General features: G+C 52.3%; 10 non-coding genes across 10 annotated transcripts; all 10 read left to right on the top strand.

Moving 5' to 3' along the window:
- The first annotated feature begins 1,234 nt into the window (after nt 1–1,234).
- On the top strand, nt 1,235–1,313 carry LOC143271310 (small nucleolar RNA SNORD115). Its single transcript, XR_013048531.1, has one exon. It is a non-coding gene; the product is annotated as a small nucleolar RNA SNORD115 (small nucleolar RNA).
- A 1,758-nt stretch (nt 1,314–3,071) lies between these two features.
- LOC143271376 (small nucleolar RNA SNORD115) lies at nt 3,072–3,150 on the top strand. Its single transcript, XR_013048597.1, has one exon. It is a non-coding gene; the product is annotated as a small nucleolar RNA SNORD115 (small nucleolar RNA).
- Nucleotides 3,151–4,909: 1,759 nt separating this feature from the next.
- On the top strand, nt 4,910–4,988 carry LOC143271309 (small nucleolar RNA SNORD115). The gene has a single exon (XR_013048530.1). It is a non-coding gene; the product is annotated as a small nucleolar RNA SNORD115 (small nucleolar RNA).
- Nucleotides 4,989–6,748: 1,760 nt separating this feature from the next.
- On the top strand, nt 6,749–6,827 carry LOC143271308 (small nucleolar RNA SNORD115). The gene has a single exon (XR_013048529.1). It is a non-coding gene; the product is annotated as a small nucleolar RNA SNORD115 (small nucleolar RNA).
- A 1,759-nt stretch (nt 6,828–8,586) lies between these two features.
- Nucleotides 8,587–8,665, top strand: LOC143271359 (small nucleolar RNA SNORD115). The gene has a single exon (XR_013048580.1). It is a non-coding gene; the product is annotated as a small nucleolar RNA SNORD115 (small nucleolar RNA).
- A 1,760-nt stretch (nt 8,666–10,425) lies between these two features.
- On the top strand, nt 10,426–10,504 carry LOC143271357 (small nucleolar RNA SNORD115). Its single transcript, XR_013048578.1, has one exon. It is a non-coding gene; the product is annotated as a small nucleolar RNA SNORD115 (small nucleolar RNA).
- Nucleotides 10,505–12,263: 1,759 nt separating this feature from the next.
- On the top strand, nt 12,264–12,342 carry LOC143271307 (small nucleolar RNA SNORD115). The gene has a single exon (XR_013048528.1). It is a non-coding gene; the product is annotated as a small nucleolar RNA SNORD115 (small nucleolar RNA).
- A 1,758-nt stretch (nt 12,343–14,100) lies between these two features.
- Nucleotides 14,101–14,179, top strand: LOC143271375 (small nucleolar RNA SNORD115). Its single transcript, XR_013048596.1, has one exon. It is a non-coding gene; the product is annotated as a small nucleolar RNA SNORD115 (small nucleolar RNA).
- A 1,759-nt stretch (nt 14,180–15,938) lies between these two features.
- LOC143271306 (small nucleolar RNA SNORD115) lies at nt 15,939–16,017 on the top strand. Its single transcript, XR_013048527.1, has one exon. It is a non-coding gene; the product is annotated as a small nucleolar RNA SNORD115 (small nucleolar RNA).
- Nucleotides 16,018–17,775: 1,758 nt separating this feature from the next.
- On the top strand, nt 17,776–17,854 carry LOC143271373 (small nucleolar RNA SNORD115). Its single transcript, XR_013048594.1, has one exon. It is a non-coding gene; the product is annotated as a small nucleolar RNA SNORD115 (small nucleolar RNA).
- Nucleotides 17,855–18,535: the final 681 nt, after the last annotated feature.

The raw sequence follows: 18,535 nt of genomic DNA, 5'->3' as shown, positions 1-18,535 counted from the left end.
ACTTCAGTGCAACACCCATAGTTGGAGTCAGGAGGACCAGGGCGTCTCTGGGTCAAGGCACGGGGATAGTGCAAGTTAACCTTCACTTGAACACCACCCCCGGCCTAGTTTTTTCTTTGGACCTCCCAAACAGTTTGGGGTGGGCAGAGAAAGACCTTCAAGGTCACATTGTGACACAAGGCATGAGACCCACGTCCTTCACGAAGGGGCTTTCAGGAAGGGCCATCTGGCACACCCTAGAGCACCCGCTGAACCCCGCCTACATCTTGGGCATATGGGACTTAGGGACATCCGGAACATTCTACTGCTGGACTGGACCCACAAGGCGTTCCCTCCCCATGTGATTTAGAAGGCAACTTGATTGACCTCCCACGCATCAGTCTCCAGCTGCAAAGGCGAGAGTGTGTTTCAGGGAATGCAATCTCTTCCCGGCCACCAGGCCAAGAGCCCTGATTGTTTTCAGAGCCTCCCAACCGTAGGCGTTCCCAACGAATTTCAGCTCCATGCATATCCCACAAAGCTCTGAAAACACACTTCTGTGAGCACTGTGATGTGGATTTTCCCCAGGGGTGTAGACCAGGCATGTGACACAGGCTGGAGACCAGCAAATGACGCCCCGGGTAGAATTGATTGTTTTATGAATTGATTTGTCTGTGGGTATCAGCCATTATATATACATATATATGATGCTCTAGCACAGAGAACTGATGACAGGTCTCTGACTTGGTGGGGCCAAGGCAGGAATCACTGGGAAAAAAGATTTCATTAGCCCTGTATAGTGCCTGGACAATTGTCATCAGTCTAAGTCTCTAAGTCAGAGCACGAGGGGAAAGGTGCCCTTACTGAAAAACTCAAGTTAAAATTTGGGCGGGCCAGAAAGACACCTATCCCTTCCTGTGTGGCAGGAGTCACTCTTTGATGTTCCAAGGGCCAGAGATTTACTACACCTGGTCATGCGTTCAGACCATGGTCCCATGATCCCTCAGACCGTGCAGTGTCATCAGTGGCCCATCTCAAGAGTGCCCTGACATCCTCCCCCTTCTTCCTCCCAAAAAGGTGCCCTTAGGAAGAAGAGAACTCATTCTGCTACATCCCTTGAAGCAGAGTTCACCAGGCCGAGCTGACCTTTGGGCCTAACCTTCTCACAGCCAAGGCCCTCATCAGCACTGCCAGCCCTGGTAAGCAATCTTGTTTGTGTCCTAAACGCATGTGTAGCTGTGCTCTCCGGAGACCTGGGTCTATGATGACAAACCTATGTCACGAAGAGAGATGATGACATAAAAATCATGCTCAATAGGATTACGCTGAGGCCCAGGCTGCAGGGCAGGGGAGAAACAGGTGCCTGGTCGCCTTGTGGCTTCCTTGAGGCCCAATTCGCAGGCCCTGCTTCCCGAAGCCCTGTTTCCCCTCCTGGGGAATCCAAGCTATCCAGGTGCACATACCTAGGAGAGCCCTCAGGGCTCCATTCCAAAGCACCTGGTGTGACTGTCTAGCCTCGGGCAAGGCTTTAGCGGCCAACACGCTGCTAATGTCCCTGTCTTTTCTGCTGTCTTTCAGTGACCCGGGATGCCGTTTCAGAGCCCGCAGCATCCTGGCACATTTCAGGTAACTGGAAATATCAAACCAAGGGCTGGGATCTCTAAACATCGTGTGCCCTCGCCTTCTGAGGCCTCTGAAACACCAAGAACCTTTCCACCTTGGAAGCAAGGCCTCCAGGCTCTGGCCTGATGGCGGCAAACTTCTAGCCCTCCAACCTGTGGGTGCCGAATGGCAATTCCAAATGTATAAGCTGTCCTGGACAATTCCAAGGGAATTGGACAGGAGCCACTGATCAGGGACTTCAGTGCAACACCCATAGGTGGAGTCAGGAGGACCAGGGCGTCTCTGGGTCAAGGCACGGGGATAGTGCAAGTTAACCTTCACTTGAACCCCACCCCCGGCCTAGTTTTTTCTTTGGACCTCCCAAACAGTTTGGGGTGGGCAGAGAAAGACCTTCAAGGTCACATTGTGACACAAGGCATGAGACCCACGTCCTTCACGAAGGGGCTTTCAGGAAGGGCCATCTGGCACACCCTAGAGCACCCGCTGAACCCCGCCTACATCTTGGGCATATGGGACTTAGGGACATCCGGAACATTCTACTGCTGGACTGGACCCACAAAGCGTTCCCTCCCCATGTGACTTAGAGAGGCAACTTGATTGACCTCCCACGCATCAGTCTCCAGCTGCCAAGGCGAGAGTGTGTTTCAGGGAATGCAATCTCTTCCTGGCCACGAGGCCAAGAGCCCTGATTGTTTTCAGAACTTCCCAACCGTAGGTGTTCCCAACGAATTTCAGCTCCATGCATATCCCACAAAGCTCTGAAAACACACTTCTGTGAGCACTGTGATGTGGATTTTCCCCAGGGGTGTAGACCAGGCATGTGACACAGGCTGGAGACCAGCAAATGATGCCCCGGGTAGAATTGATTGTTTTATGAATTGATTTGTCTGTGGGTATCGCCATTATATATACATATATATGGTGCTCTAGCACAGAGAACTGATGACAGGTCTCTGACTTGGTGGGGCCAAGGCAGGAATCACTAGGAAAAAAGATTTCATTAGCCCTGTATAGTGCCTGGACAATTGTCATCAGTCTAAGTCTCTAAGTCAGAGCACGAGGGGAAAGGTGCCCTTACTGAAAAACTCAAGTTAAAATTTGGGCGGGCCAGAAAGACACCTATCCCTTCCTGTGTGGCAGGAGTCACTCTTTGATGTTCCAAGGGCCAGAGATTTACTAAACCTGGTCATGCGTTCAGACCATGGTCCCATGATCCCTCAGACCGTGCAGTGTCATCAGTGGCCCATCTCAAGAGTGCCCTGACATCCTCCCCTTTCTTCCTCCCAAAAAGATGCCCTTAGGAAGAAGAGAATTCATTCTGATGCATCCCTTGAAGCAGAGTTCACCAGGCCGAGCTGACCTTTGGGCCTAACCTTCTCACAGCCAAGGCCCTCATCAGCACTGGCAGCCCTGGTAAGCAATCTTGTTTGTGTCCTAAACGCATGTGTAGCTGTGCTCTCCGGAGACCTGGGTTTATGACGACAAACCTATGTCACGAAGAGAGATGATGACATAAAAATCATGCTCAATAGGATTACGCTGAGGCCCAGGCTGCAGGGCAGGGGAGAAACAGGTGCCTGGTCGCCTTGTGGCTTCCTTGAGGCCCAATTCGCAGGCCCTGCTTCCCGAAGCCCTGTTTCCCCTCCTGGGGAATCCAAGCTATCCAGGTGCACATACCTAGGAGAGCCCTCAGGGCTCCATTCCAAAGCACCTGGTGTGACTGTCTAGCCTCGCGCAAGGCTTTATTGGCCAACACGCTGCTCATGTCCCTGTCTCTTCTGCTGTCTTTCAGTGACCCGGGATGCCGTTTCAGAGCCCGCAGCATCCTGGCACATTTCAGGTAACTGGAAATATCAAACCAAGGGCTGGGATCTCTAAACATCGTGTGCCCTCGCCTTCTGAGGCCTCTGAAACACCAAGAACCTTTCCACCTTGGAAGCAAGGCCTCCAGGCTCTGGCCTGATGGCGGCAAACTTCTAGCCCTCCAACCTGTGGGTGCCAAATGGCAATTCCAAATGTATACACTGTCCTGGACAATTCCAAGGGAATTGGACAGGAGCCACTGATCAGGGACTTCAGTGCAACACCCATAGGTGGAGTCAGGAGGACCAGGGCGTCTCTGGGTCAAGGCACGGGGATAGTGCAAGTTAACCTTCACTTGAACCCCACCCCCGGCCTAGATTTTTCTTTGGACCTCCCAAACAGTTTGGGGTGGGCAGAGAAAAACCTTCAAGGTCACATTGTGACACAAGGCATGAGACCCACGTCCTTCACGAAGGGGCTTTCAGGAAGGGCCATCTGGCATACCCTAGAGCACCCGATGAACCCCGCCTATATCTTGGGCATATGGGACTTAGGGACATCCGGAACATTCTACTGCTGGACTGGACGCACAAGGCATTCCCTCCCCATGTGACTTAGAGAGGCAACTTGATTGACCTCCCACGCATCAGTCTCCAGCTGCCAAGGCGAGAGTGTGTTTCAGGGAATGCAATCTCTTCCCGGCCACCAGGCCAAGAGCCCTGATTGTTTTCAGAGCCTCCCAACCGTAGGCGTTCCCAACGAATTTCAGCTCCATGCATATCCCACAAAGCTCTGAAAACACACCTCTGTGAGGACTGTGATGTGGATTTTCCCCAGGGGTGTAGACCAGGCATTTGACACAGGCTGGAGACCAGCAAATGACGCCCCGGGTAGAATTGATTGTTTTATGAATTGATTTGTCTGTGGGTATCAGCCATTATATATACATATATATGGTGCTCTACCACAGAGAACTGATGACAGGTCTCTTACTTGGTGGGGCCAAGGCAGGAATCACTGGGAAAAAAGATTTCATTAGCCCTGTATAGTGCCTGGACAATTGTCATCAGTCTAAGTCTCTAAGTCAGAGCACGAGGGGAAAGGTGCCCTTACTGAAAAACTCAAGTTAAAATTTGGGCGGGCCAGAAAGACACCTATCCCTTCCTGTGTGGCAGGAGTCACTCTTTGATGTTCCAAGGGCCAGAGATTTACTAAACCTGGTCATGCGTTCAGACCATGGTCCCATGATCCCTCAGACCGTGCAGTGTCATCAGTGGCCCATCTCAAGAGTGCCCTGACATCCTCCCCTTTCTTCCTCCCAAAAAGGTGCCCTGAGGAAGAAGAGAACTCATTCTGCTGCATCCCTTGAAGCAGAGTTCACCAGGCCGAGCTGAACTTTGGGCCTAACCTTCTCACAGCCAAGGCCCTCATCAGCACTGGCAGCCCTGGTAAGCAATCTTGTTTGTGTCCTAAACGCATGTGTAGCTGTGCTCTCCGGAGACCTGGGTCTATGATGACAAACCTATGTCACGAAGAGAGATGATGACATAAAAATCATGCTCAATAGGATTACGCTGAGGCCCAGGCTGCAGGGCAGGGGAGAAACAGGTGCCTGGTCGCCTTGTGGCTTCCTTGAGGCCCAATTCGCAGGCCCTGCTTCCGGGAAGCCCTGTTTCCCCTCCTGGGGAATCCAAGCTATCCAGGTGCACATACCTAGGAGAGCCCTCAGGGCTCCATTCCAAAGCACCTGGTGTGACTGTCTAGCCTCGGGCAAGGCTTTATTGGCCAACACGCTGCTCATGTCCCTGTCTCTTCTGCTGTCTTTCAGTGACCCGGGATGCCGTTTCAGAGCCCGCAGCATCCTGGCACATTTCAGGTAACTGGAAATATCAAACCAAGGGCTGGGATCTCTAAACATCGTGTGCCCTCGCCTTCTGAGGCCTCTGAAACACCAAGAACCTTTCCACCTTGGAAGCAAGGCCTCCAGGCTTTGGCCTGATGGCGGCAAACTTCTAGCCCTCCAACCTGTGGGTGACGAATGGCAATTCCAAATGTATACACTGTCCTGGACAATTCCAAGGGAATTGGACAGGAGGCACTGATCAGGGACTTCAGTGCAACACCCATAGGTGGAGTCAGGAGGACCAGGGCGTCTCTGGGTCAAGGCACGGGGATAGTGCAAGTTAACCTTCACTTGAACCCCACCACCGGCCTAGTTTTTTCTTTGGACCTCCCAAACAGTTTGGGGTGGGCAGAGAAAGACCTTCAAGGTCACATTGTGACACAAGGCATGAGACCCACGTCCTTCACGAAGGGGCTTTCAGGAAGGGCCATCTGGCACACCCTAGAGCAACCGCTGAACCCCGCCTACATCTGGGGCATATGGGACTTAGGGACATCCGGAACATTCTACTGCTGGACTGGACCCACAAGGCGTTCCCTCCCCATGTGACTTAGAGAGGCAACTTGATTGACCTCCCACGCATCAGTCTCCAGCTGCAAAGGCGAGAGTGTGTTTCAGGGAATGCAATCTCTTCCCGGCCACCAGGCCAAGAGCCCTGATTGTTTTCAGAGCCTCCCAACCGTAGGCGTTCCCAACGAATTTCAGCTCCATGCATATCCCACAAAGCTCTGAAAACACACTTCTGTGAGCACTGTGATGTGGATTTTCCCCAGGGGTGTAGACCAGGCATGTGACACAGGCTGGAGACCAGCAAATGACGCCCCGGGTAGAATTGATTGTTTTATGAATTGATTTGTCTGTGGGTATCAGCCATTATATATACATATATATGATGCTCTAGCACAGAGAACTGATGACAGGTCTCTGACTTGGTGGGGCCAAGGCAGGAATCACTGGGAAAAAAGATTTCATTAGCCCTGTATAGTGCCTGGACAATTGTCATCAGTCTAAGTCTCTAAGTCAGAGCACGAGGGGAAAGGTGCCCTTACTGAAAAACTCAAGTTAAAATTTGGGCGGGCCAGAAAGACACCTATCCCTTCCTGTGTGGCAGGAGTCACTCTTTGATGTTCCAAGGGCCAGAGATTTACTAAACCTGGTCATGCATTCAGACCATGGTCCCATGATCCCTCAGACCGTGCAGTGTCATCAGTGGCCCATCTCAAGAGTGCCGTGACTTCCTCCCCTTTCTTCCTCCCAAAATGGTGCCCTTAGGAAGAAGAGAAATCATTCTGCTGCATCCCTTGAAGCAGAGTTCACCAGGCCGAGCTGACCTTTGGGCCTAACCTTCTCACAGCCAAGGCCCTCATCAGCACTGGCAGCCCTGGTAAGCAATCTTGTTTGTGTCCTAAACGCATGTGTAGCTGTGCTCTCCGGAGACCTGGGTCTATGATGACAAACCTATGTCACGAAGAGAGATGATGACATAAAAATCATGCTCAATAGGATTACGCTGAGGCCCAGGCTGCAGGGCAGGGGAGAAACAGGTGCCTGGTCGCCTTGTGGCTTCCTTGAGGCCCAATTCGCAGGCCCTGCTTCCCGAAGCCCTGTTTCCCCTCCTGGGGAATCCAAGCTATCCAGGTGCACATACCTAGGAGAGCCCTCAGGGCTCCATTCCAAAGCACCTGGTGTGACTGTCTAGCCTCGGGCAAGGCTTTATTGGCCAACATGCTGCTCATGTCCCTGTCTCTTCTGCTGTCTTTCAGTGACCCGGGATGCCGTTTCAGAGCCCGCAGCATCCTGGCACATTTCAGGTAACTGGAAATATCAAACCAAGGGCTGGGATCTCTAAACATCGTGTGCCCTCGCCTTCTGAGGCCTCTGAAACACCAAGAACCTTTCCACCTTGGAAGCAAGGCCTCCAGGCTTTGGCCTGATGGCGGCAAACTTCTAGCCCTCCAACCTGTGGGTGCCGAATGGCAATTCCAAATGTATACACTGTCCTGGACAATTCCAAGGGAATTGGACAGGAGCCACTGATCAGGGACTTCAGTGCAACACCCATAGGTGGAGTCAGGAGGACCAGGGCGTCTCTGGGTCAAGGCACGGGGATAGTGCAAGTTAACCTTCACTTGAACCACACCCCCGGCCTAGTTTTTTCTTTGGACCTCCCAAACAGTTTGGGGTGGGCAGAGAAAGACCTTCAAGGTCACATTGTGACACAAGGCAGGAGACCCACGTCCTTCACGAAGGGGCTTTCAGGAAGGGCCATCTGGCACACCCTAGAGCACTTGCTGAACCCCGCCTACATCTTGGGCATATGGGACTTAGGGACATCCGGAACATTCTACTGCTGGACTGGACCCACAAGGCGTTCCCTCCCCATGTGACTTAGAGAGGCAACTTGATTGACCTCCCACGCATCAGTCTCCAGCTGCCAAGGCGAGATTGTGTTTCAGGGAATGCAATCTCTTCCCGGCCACCAGGCCAAGAGCCCTGATTGTTTTCAGAGCCTCCCAACCGTAGGCGTTCCCAACGAATTTCAGCTCCATGCATATCCCACAAAGCTCTGAAAACACACTTCTGTGAGCACTGTGATGTGGATTTTCCCCAGGGGTGTAGACCAGGCATGTGACACAGGCTGGAGACCAGCAAATGACGCCCCGGGTAGAATTGATTGTTTTATGAATTGATTTGTCTGTGGGTATCAGCCATTATATATACATATATATGGTGCTCTAGCACAGAGAACTGATGACAGGTCTCTGACTTGGTGGGGCCAAGGCAGGAATCACTGGGAAAAAAGATTTCATTAGCCCTGTATAGTGCCTGGACAATTGTCATCAGTCTAAGTCTCTAAGTCAGAGCACGAGGGGAAAGGTGCCCTTACTGAAAAACTCAAGTTAAAATTTGGGCGGGCCAGAAAGACACCTATCCCTTCCTGTGTGGCAGGAGTCACTCTTTGATGTTCCAAGGGCCAGAGATTTACTAAACCTGGTCATGCGTTCAGACCATGGTCCCATGATCCCTCAGACCGTGCAGTGTCATCAGTGGCCCATCTCAAGAGTGCCCTGACATCCTCCGCTTTCTTCCTCCCAAAAAGGTGCCCTTAGGAAGAAGAGAACTCATTCTGCTGCATCCCTTGAAGCAGAGTTCACCAGGCCGAGCTGACCTTTGGGCCTAACCTTCTCACAGCCAAGGCCCTCATCAGCACTGGCAGCCCTGGTAAGCAATCTTGTTTGTGTCCTAAACGCATGTGTAGCTGTGCTCTCCGGAGACCTGGGTCTATGATGACAAACCTATGTCACGAAGAGAGATGATGACATAAAAATCATGCTCAATAGGATTACGCTGACGCCCAGGCTGCAGGGCAGGGGAGAAACAGGTGCCTGGTCGCCTTGTGGCTTCCTTGAGGCCCAATTCGCAGGCCCTGCTTCCGGGAAGCCCTGTTTCCCCTCCTGGGGAATCCAAGCTATCCAGGTGCACATACCTAGGAGAGCCCTCAGGGCTCCATTCGAAAGCACCTGGTGTGACTGTCTAGCCTCGGGCAAGGCTTTATTGGCCAACACGCTGCTCATGTCCCTGTCTCTTCTGCTGTCTTTCAGTGACCCGGGATGCCGTTTCAGAGCCCGCAGCATCCTGGCACATTTCAGGTAACTGGAAATATCAAACCAAGGGCTGGGATCTCTAAACATCGTGTGCCCTCGCCTTCTGAGGCCTCTGAAACACCAAGAACCTTTCCACCTTGGAAGCAAGGCCTCCAGGCTTTGGCCTGATGGCGGCAAACTTCTAGCCCTCCAACCTGTGGGTGCCGAATGGCAATTCCAAATGTATACCCTGTCCTGGACAATTCCAAGGGAATTGGACAGGAGGCACTGATCAGGGACTTCAGTGCAACACCCATAGTTGGAGTCAGGAGGACCAGGGCGTCTCTGGGTCAAGGCACGGGGATAGTGCAAGTTAACCTTCACTTGAACCCCACCCCCGGCTTAGTTTTTTCTTTGGACCTCCCAAACAGTTTGGGGTGGGCAGAGAAAGACCTTCAAGGTCACATTGTGACACAAGGCATGAGACCCACGTCCTTCACGAAGGGGCTTTCAGGAAGGGCCATCTGGCACACCCTAGAGCACCTGCTGAACCCCGCCTACATCTTGGGCATATGGGACTTAGGGACATCCGGAACATTCTACTGCTGGACTGGACCCACAAGGCGTTCCCTCCCCATGTGACTTAGAGAGGCAACTTGATTGACCTCCCACGCATCAGTCTCCAGCTGCCAAGGCGAGATTGTGTTTCAGGGAATGCAATCTCTTCCCGGCCACCAGGCCAAGAGCCCTGATTGTTTTCAGAGCCTCCCAACCGTAGGCGTTCCCAACGAATTTCAGCTCCATGCATATCCCACAAAGCTCTGAAAACACACTTCTGTGAGCACTGTGATGTGGATTTTCCCCAGGGGTGTAGACCAGGCATGTGACACAGGCTGGAGACCAGCAAATGACGCCCCGGGTAGAATTGATTGTTTTATGAATTGATTTGTCTGTGGGTATCAGCCATTATATATACATATATATGGTGCTCTAGCACAGAGAACTGATGACAGGTCTCTGACTTGGTGGGGCCAAGGCAGGAATCACTGGGAAAAAAGATTTCATTAGCCCTGTATAGTGCCTGGACAATTGTCATCAGTCTAAGTCTCTAAGTCAGAGCACGAGGGGAAAGGTGCCCTTACTGAAAAACTCAAGTTAAAATTTGGGCGGGCCAGAAAGACACCTATCCCTTCCTGTGTGGCAGGAGTCACTCTTTGATGTTCCAAGGGCCAGAGATTTACTAAACCTGGTCATGCGTTCAGACCATGGTCCCATGATCCCTCAGACCGTGCAGTGTCATCAGTGGCCCATCTCAAGAGTGCCCTGACATCCTCCGCTTTCTTCCTCCCAAAAAGGTGCCCTTAGGAAGAAGAGAACTCATTCTGCTGCATCCCTTGAAGCAGAGTTCACCAGGCCGAGCTGACCTTTGGGCCTAACCTTCTCACAGCCAAGGCCCTCATCAGCACTGGCAGCCCTGGTAAGCAATCTTGTTTGTGTCCTAAACGCATGTGTAGCTGTGCTCTCCGGAGACCTGGGTCTATGATGACAAACCTATGTCACGAAGAGAGATGATGACATAAAAATCATGCTCAATAGGATTACGCTGACGCCCAGGCTGCAGGGCAGGGGAGAAACAGGTGCCTGGTCGCCTTGTGGCTTCCTTGAGGCCCAATTCGCAGGCCCTGCTTCCGGGAAGCCCTGTTTCCCCTCCTGGGGAATCCAAGCTATCCAGGTGCACATACCTAGGAGAGCCCTCAGGGCTCCATTCGAAAGCACCTGGTGTGACTGTCTAGCCTCGGGCAAGGCTTTATTGGCCAACACGCTGCTCATGTCCCTGTCTCTTCTGCTGTCTTTCAGTGACCCGGGATGCCGTTTCAGAGCCCGCAGCATCCTGGCACATTTCAGGTAACTGGAAATATCAAACCAAGGGCTGGGATCTCTAAACATCGTGTGCCCTCGCCTTCTGAGGCCTCTGAAACACCAAGAACCTTTCCACCTTGGAAGCAAGGCCTCCAGGCTTTGGCCTGATGGCGGCAAACTTCTAGCCCTCCAACCTGTGGGTGCCGAATGGCAATTCCAAATGTATACCCTGTCCTGGACAATTCCAAGGGAATTGGACAGGAGGCACTGATCAGGGACTTCAGTGCAACACCCATAGTTGGAGTCAGGAGGACCAGGGCGTCTCTGGGTCAAGGCACGGGGATAGTGCAAGTTAACCTTCACTTGAACCCCACCCCCGGCTTAGTTTTTTCTTTGGACCTCCCAAACAGTTTGGGGTGGGCAGAGAAAGACCTTCAAGGTCACATTGTGACACAAGGCATGAGACCCACGTCCTTCACGAAGGGGCTTTCAGGAAGGGCCATCTGGCACACCCTAGAGCACCTGCTGAACCCCGCCTACATCTTGGGCATATGGGACTTAGGGACATCCGGAACATTCTACTGCTGGACTGGACCCACAAGGCGTTCCCTCCCCATGTGACTTAGAGAGGCAACTTGATTGACTTCCCACGCATCAGTCTCCAGCTGCCAAGGCGAGATTGTGTTTCAGGGAATGCAATCTCTTCCCGGCCACCAGGCCAAGAGCCCTGATTGTTTTCAGAGCCTCCCAACCGTAGGCGTTCCCAACGAATTTCAGCTCCATGCATATCCCACAAAGCTCTGAAAACACACTTCTGTGAGCACTGTGATGTGGATTTTCCCCAGGGGTGTAGACCAGGCATGTGACACAGGCTGGAGACCAGCAAATGACGCCCCGGGTAGAATTGATTGTTTTATGAATTGATTTGTCTGTGGGTATCAGCCATTATATATACATATATATGATGCTCTAGCACAGAGAACTGATGACAGGTCTCTGACTTGGTGGGGCCAAGCAGGAATCACTGGGAAAAAAGATTTCATTAGCCCTGTATAGTGCCTGGACAATTGTCATCAGTCTAAGTCTCTAAGTCAGAGCACGAGGGGAAAGGTGCCCTTACTGAAAAACTCTAGTTAAAATTTGGGCGGGCCAGAAAGACACCTATCCCTTCCTGTGTGGCAGGAGTCACTCTTTGATGTTCCAAGGGCCAGAGATTTACTAAACCTGGTCATGCGTTCAGACCATGGTCCCATGATCCCTCAGACCGTGCAGTGTCATCAGTGGCCCATCTCAAGAGTGCCCTGACATCCTCCCCTTTCTTCCTCCCAAAAAGGTGCCCTTAGGAAGAAGAGAACTCATTCTGCTGCATCCCTTGAAGCAGAGTTCACCAGGCCGAGCTGAACTTTGGGCCTAACCTTCTCACAGCCAAGGCCCTCATCAGCACTGGCAGCCCTGGTAAGCAATCTTGTTTGTGGACTAAACGCATGTGTAGCTGTGCTCTCCGGAGACCTGGGTCTATGATGACAAACCTATGTCACGAAGAGAGATGATGACATAAAAATCATGCTCAATAGGATTACGCTGAGGCCCAGGCTGCAGGGCAGGGGAGAAACAGGTGCCTGGTCGCCTTGTGGCTTCCTTGAGGCCCAATTCTCAGGCCCTGCTTCCCGAAGCCCTGTTTCCCCTCCTGGGGAATCCAAGCTATCCAGGTGCACATACCTAGGAGAGCCCTCAGGGCTCCATTCCAAAGCACCTGGTGTGACTGTCTAGCCTCGGGCAAGGCTTTATTGGCCAACACGCTGCTCATGTCCCTGTCTCTTCTGCTGTCTTTCAGTGACCCGGGATGCCGTTTCAGAGCCCGCAGCATCCTGGCACATTTCAGGTAACTGGAAATATCAAACCAAGGGCTGGGATCTCTAAACATCGTGTGCCCTCGCCTTCTGAGGCCTCTGAAACACCAAGAACCTTTCCACCTTGGAAGCAAGGCCTCCAGGCTCTGGCCTGATGGCGGCAAACTTCTAGCCCTCCAACCTGTGGGTGCCGAATGGCAATTCCAAATGTATAAGCTGTCCTGGACAATTCCAAGGGAATTGGACAGGAGCCACTGATCAGGGACTTCAGTGCAACACCCATAGGTGGAGTCAGGAGGACCAGGGCGTCTCTGGGTCAAGGCACGGGGATAGTGCAAGTTAACCTTCACTTGAACCCCACCCCCGGCCTAGTTTTTTCTTTGGACCTCCCAAACAGTTTGGGGTGGGCAGAGAAAGACCTTCAAGGTCACATTGTGACACAAGGCATGAGACCCACGTCCTTCACGAAGGGGCTTTCAGGAAGGGCCATCTGGCACACCCTAGAGCACCCGCTGAACCCCGCCTACATCTTGGGCATATGGGACTTAGGGACATCCGGAACATTCTACTGCTGGACTGGACCCACAAAGCGTTCCCTCCCCATGTGACTTAGAGAGGCAACTTGATTGACCTCCCACGCATCAGTCTCCAGCTGCCAAGGCGAGAGTGTGTTTCAGGGAATGCAATCTCTTCCTGGCCACGAGGCCAAGAGCCCTGATTGTTTTCAGAGCTTCCCAACCGTAGGTGTTCCCAACGAATTTCAGCTCCATGCATATCCCACAAAGCTCTGAAAACACACTTCTGTGAGCACTGTGATGTGGATTTTCCCCAGGGGTGTAGACCAGGCATGTGACACAGGCTGGAGACCAGCAAATGACGCCCCGGGTAGAATTGATTGTTTTATGAATTGATTTGTCTGTGGGTATCGCCATTATATATACATATATATGGTGCTCTAGCACAGAGAACTGATGACAGGTCTCTGACTTGGTGGGGCCAAGGCAGGAATCACTAGGAAAAAAGATTTCATTAGCCCTGTATAGTGCCTGGACAATTGTCATCAGTCTAAGTCTCTAAGTCAGAGCACGAGGGGAAAGGTGCCCTTACTGAAAAACTCAAGTTAAAATTTGGGCGGGCCAGAAAGACACCTATCCCTTCCTGTGTGGCAGGAGTCACTCTTTGATGTTCCAAGGGCCAGAGATTTACTAAACCTGGTCATGCGTTCAGACCATGGTCCCATGATCCCTCAGACCGTGCAGTGTCATCAGTGGCCCATCTCAAGAGTGCCCTGACATCCTCCCCTTTCTTCCTCCCAAAAAGATGCCCTTAGGAAGAAGAGAATTCATTCTGATGCATCCCTTGAAGCAGAGTTCACCAGGCCGAGCTGACCTTTGGGCCTAACCTTCTCACAGCCAAGGCCCTCATCAGCACTGGCAGCCCTGGTAAGCAATCTTGTTTGTGTCCTAAACGCATGTGTAGCTGTGCTCTCCGGAGACCTGGGTTTATGACGACAAACCTATGTCACGAAGAGAGATGATGACATAAAAATCATGCTCAATAGGATTACGCTGAGGCCCAGGCTGCAGGGCAGGGGAGAAACAGGTGCCTGGTCGCCTTGTGGCTTCCTTGTGGCCCAATTCGCAGGCCCTGCTTCCCGAAGCCCTGTTTCCCCTCCTGGGGAATCCAAGCTATCCAGGTGCACATACCTAGGAGAGCCCTCAGGGCTCCATTCCAAAGCACCTGGTGTGACTGTCTAGCCTCGCTCAAGGCTTTATTGGCCAACACGCTGCTCATGTCCCTGTCTCTTCTGCTGTCTTTCAGTGACCCGGGATGCCGTTTCAGAGCCCGCAGCATCCTGGCACATTTCAGGTAACTGGAAATATCAAACCAAGGGCTGGGATCTCTAAACATCGTGTGCCCTCGCCTTCTGAGGCCTCTGAAACACCAAGAACCTTTCCACCTTGGAAGCAAGGCCTCCAGGCTCTGGCCTGATGGCGGCAAACTTCTAGCCCTCCAACCTGTGGGTGCCAAATGGCAATTCCAAATGTATACACTGTCCTGGACAATTCCAAGGGAATTGGACAGGAGCCACTGATCAGGGACTTCAGTGCAACACCCATAGGTGGAGTCAGGAGGACCAGGGCGTCTCTGGGTCAAGGCACGGGGATAGTGCAAGTTAACCTTCACTTGAACCCCACCCCCGGCCTAGTTTTTTCTTTGGACCTCCCAAAGAGTTTGGGGTGGGCAGAGAAAAACCTTCAAGGTCACATTGTGACACAAGGCATGAGACCCACGTCCTTCACGAAGGGGCTTTCAGGAAGGGCCATCTGGCACACCCTAGAGCACCCGATGAACCCCGCCTATATCTTGGGCATATAGGACTTAGGGACATCCGGAACATTCTACTGCTGGACTGGACGCACAAGGCATTCCCTCCCCATGTGACTTAGAGAGGCAACTTGATTGACCTCCCACGCATCAGTCTCCAGCTGCCAAGGCGAGAGTGTGTTTCAGGGAATGCAATCTCTTCCCGGCCACCAGGCCAAGAGCCCTGATTGTTTTCAGAGCCTCCCAACCGTAGGCGTTCCCAACGAATTTCAGCTCCATGCATATCCCACAAAGCTCTGAAAACACACCTCTGTGAGGACTGTGATGTGGATTTTCCCCAGGGGTGTAGACCAGGCATGTGACACAGGCTGGAGACCAGCAAATGACGCCCCGGGTAGAATTGATTGTTTTATGAATTGATTTGTCTGTGGGTATCAGCCATTATATATACATATATATGGTGCTCTACCACAGAGAACTGATGACAGGTCTCTTACTTGGTGGGGCCAAGGCAGGAATCACTGGGAAAAAAGATTTCATTAGCCCTGTATAGTGCCTGGACAATTGTCATCAGTCTAAGTCTCTAAGTCAGAGCACGAGGGGAAAGGTGCCCTTACTGAAAAACTCAAGTTAAAATTTGGGCGGGCCAGAAAGACACCTATCCCTTCCTGTGTGGCAGGAGTCACTCTTTGATGTTCCAAGGGCCAGAGATTTACTAAACCTGGTCATGCGTTCAGACCATGGTCCCATGATCCCTCAGACCGTGCAGTGTCATCAGTGGCCCATCTCAAGAGTGCCCTGACATCCTCCCCTTTCTTCCTCCCAAAAAGGTGCCCTTAGGAAGAAGAGAACTCATTCTGCTGCATCCCTTGAAGCAGAGTTCACCAGGCCGAGCTGAACTTTGGGCCTAACCTTCTCACAGCCAAGGCCCTCATCAGCACTGGCAGCCCTGGTAAGCAATCTTGTTTGTGTCCTGAACGCATGTGTAGCTGTGCTCTCCGGAGACCTGGGTCTATGATGACAAACCTATGTCACGAAGAGAGATGATGACATAAAAATCATGCTCAATAGGATTACGCTGAGGCCCAGGCTGCAGGGCAGGGGAGAAACAGGTGCCTGGTCGCCTTGTGGCTTCCTTGAGGCCCAATTCGCAGGCCCTGCTTCCCGAAGCCCTGTTTCCCCTCCTGGGGAATCCAAGCTATCCAGGTGCACATACCTAGGAGAGCCCTCAGGGCTCCATTCCAAAGCACCTGGTGTGACTGTCTAGCCTCGGGCAAGGCTTTAGCGGCCAACACGCTGCTCATGTCCCTGTCTTTTCTGCTGTCTTTCAGTGACCCGGGATGCCGTTTCAGAGCCCGCAGCATCCTGGCACATTTCAGGTAACTGGAAATATCAAACCAAGGGCTGGGATCTCTAAACATCGTGTGCCCTCGCCTTCTGAGGCCTCTGAAACACCAAGAACCTTTCCACCTTGGAAGCAAGGCCTCCAGGCTCTGGCCTGATGGCGGCAAACTTCTAGCCCTCCAACCTGTGGGTGCCGAATGGCAATTCCAAATGTATAAGCTGTCCTGGACAATTCCAAGGGAATTGGACAGGAGCCACTGATCAGGGACTTCAGTGCAACACCCATAGGTGGAGTCAGGAGGACCAGGGCGTCTCTGGGTCAAGGCACGGGGATAGTGCAAGTTAACCTTCACTTGAACCCCACCCCCGGCCTAGTTTTTTCTTTGGACCTCCCAAACAGTTTGGGGTGGGCAGAGAAAGACCTTCAAGGTCACATTGTGACACAAGGCATGAGACCCACGTCCTTCACGAAGGGGCTTTCAGGAAGGGCCATCTGGCACACCCTAGAGCACCCGCTGAACCCCGCCTACATCTTGGGCATATGGGACTTAGGGACATCCGGAACATTCTACTGCTGGACTGGACCCACAAAGCGTTCCCTCCCCATGTGACTTAGAGAGGCAACTTGATTGACCTCCCACGCATCAGTCTCCAGCTGCCAAGGCGAGAGTGTGTTTCAGGGAATGCAATCTCTTCCTGGCCACGAGGCCAAGAGCCCTGATTGTTTTCAGAGCTTCCCAACCGTAGGTGTTCCCAACGAATTTCAGCTCCATGCATATCCCACAAAGCTCTGAAAACACACTTCTGTGAGCACTGTGATGTGGATTTTCCCCAGGGGTGTAGACCAGGCATGTGACACAGGCTGGAGACCAGCAAATGACGCCCCGGGTAGAATTGATTGTTTTATGAATTGATTTGTCTGTGGGTATCGCCATTATATATACATATATATGGTGCTCTAGCACAGAGAACTGATGACAGGTCTCTGACTTGGTGGGGCCAAGGCAGGAATCACTAGGAAAAAAGATTTCATTAGCCCTGTATAGTGCCTGGACAATTGTCATCAGTCTAAGTCTCTAAGTCAGAGCACGAGGGGAAAGGTGCCCTTACTGAAAAACTCAAGTTAAAATTTGGGCGGGCCAGAAAGACACCTATCCCTTCCTGTGTGGCAGGAGTCACTCTTTGATGTTCCAAGGGCCAGAGATTTACTAAACCTGGTCATGCGTTCAGACCATGGTCCCATGATCCCTCAGACCGTGCAGTGTCATCAGTGGCCCATCTCAAGAGTGCCCTGACATATTCCCCTTTCTTCCTCCCAAAAAGATGCCCTTAGGAAGAAGAGAATTCATTCTGATGCATCCCTTGAAGCAGAGTTCACCAGGCCGAGCTGACCTTTGGGCCTAACCTTCTCACAGCCAAGGCCCTCATCAGCACTGGCAGCCCTGGTAAGCAATCTTGTTTGTGTCCTAAACGCATGTGTAGCTGTGCTCTCCGGAGACCTGGGTTTATGACGACAAACCTATGTCACGAAGAGAGATGATGACATAAAAATCATGCTCAATAGGATTACGCTGAGGCCCAGGCTGCAGGGCAGGGGAGAAACAGGTGCCTGGTCGCCTTGTGGCTTCCTTGTGGCCCAATTCGCAGGCCCTGCTTCCCGAAGCCCTGTTTCCCCTCCTGGGGAATCCAAGCTATCCAGGTGCACATACCTAGGAGAGCCCTCAGGGCTCCATTCCAAAGCACCTGGTGTGACTGTCTAGCCTCGCTCAAGGCTTTATTGGCCAACACGCTGCTCATGTCCCTGTCTCTTCTGCTGTCTTTCAGTGACCCGGGATGCCGTTTCAGAGCCCGCAGCATCCTGGCACATTTCAGGTAACTGGAAATATCAAACCAAGGGCTGGGATCTCTAAACATCGTGTGCCCTCGCCTTCTGAGGCCTCTGAAACACCAAGAACCTTTCCACCTTGGAAGCAAGGCCTCCAGGCTCTGGCCTGATGGCGGCAAACTTCTAGCCCTCCAACCTGTGGGTGCCAAATGGCAATTCCAAATGTATACACTGTCCTGGACAATTCCAAGGGAATTGGACAGGAGCCACTGATCAGGGACTTCAGTGCAACACCCATAGGTGGAGTCAGGAGGACCAGGGCGTCTCTGGGTCAAGGCACGGGGATAGTGCAAGTTAACCTTCACTTGAACCCCACCCCCGGCCTAGTTTTTTCTTTGGACCTCCCAAAGAGTTTGGGGTGGGCAGAGAAAAACCT

Source organism: Peromyscus maniculatus, chromosome 1 (genome assembly GCF_049852395.1).
Source record: "Peromyscus maniculatus bairdii isolate BWxNUB_F1_BW_parent chromosome 1, HU_Pman_BW_mat_3.1, whole genome shotgun sequence".
Lineage (NCBI taxonomy): Eukaryota > Metazoa > Chordata > Mammalia > Rodentia > Cricetidae > Peromyscus > Peromyscus maniculatus.
The sequence above is the reverse complement of the archived record's forward strand: the minus strand, read 5'-3'. Positions and strand labels throughout refer to the sequence as shown.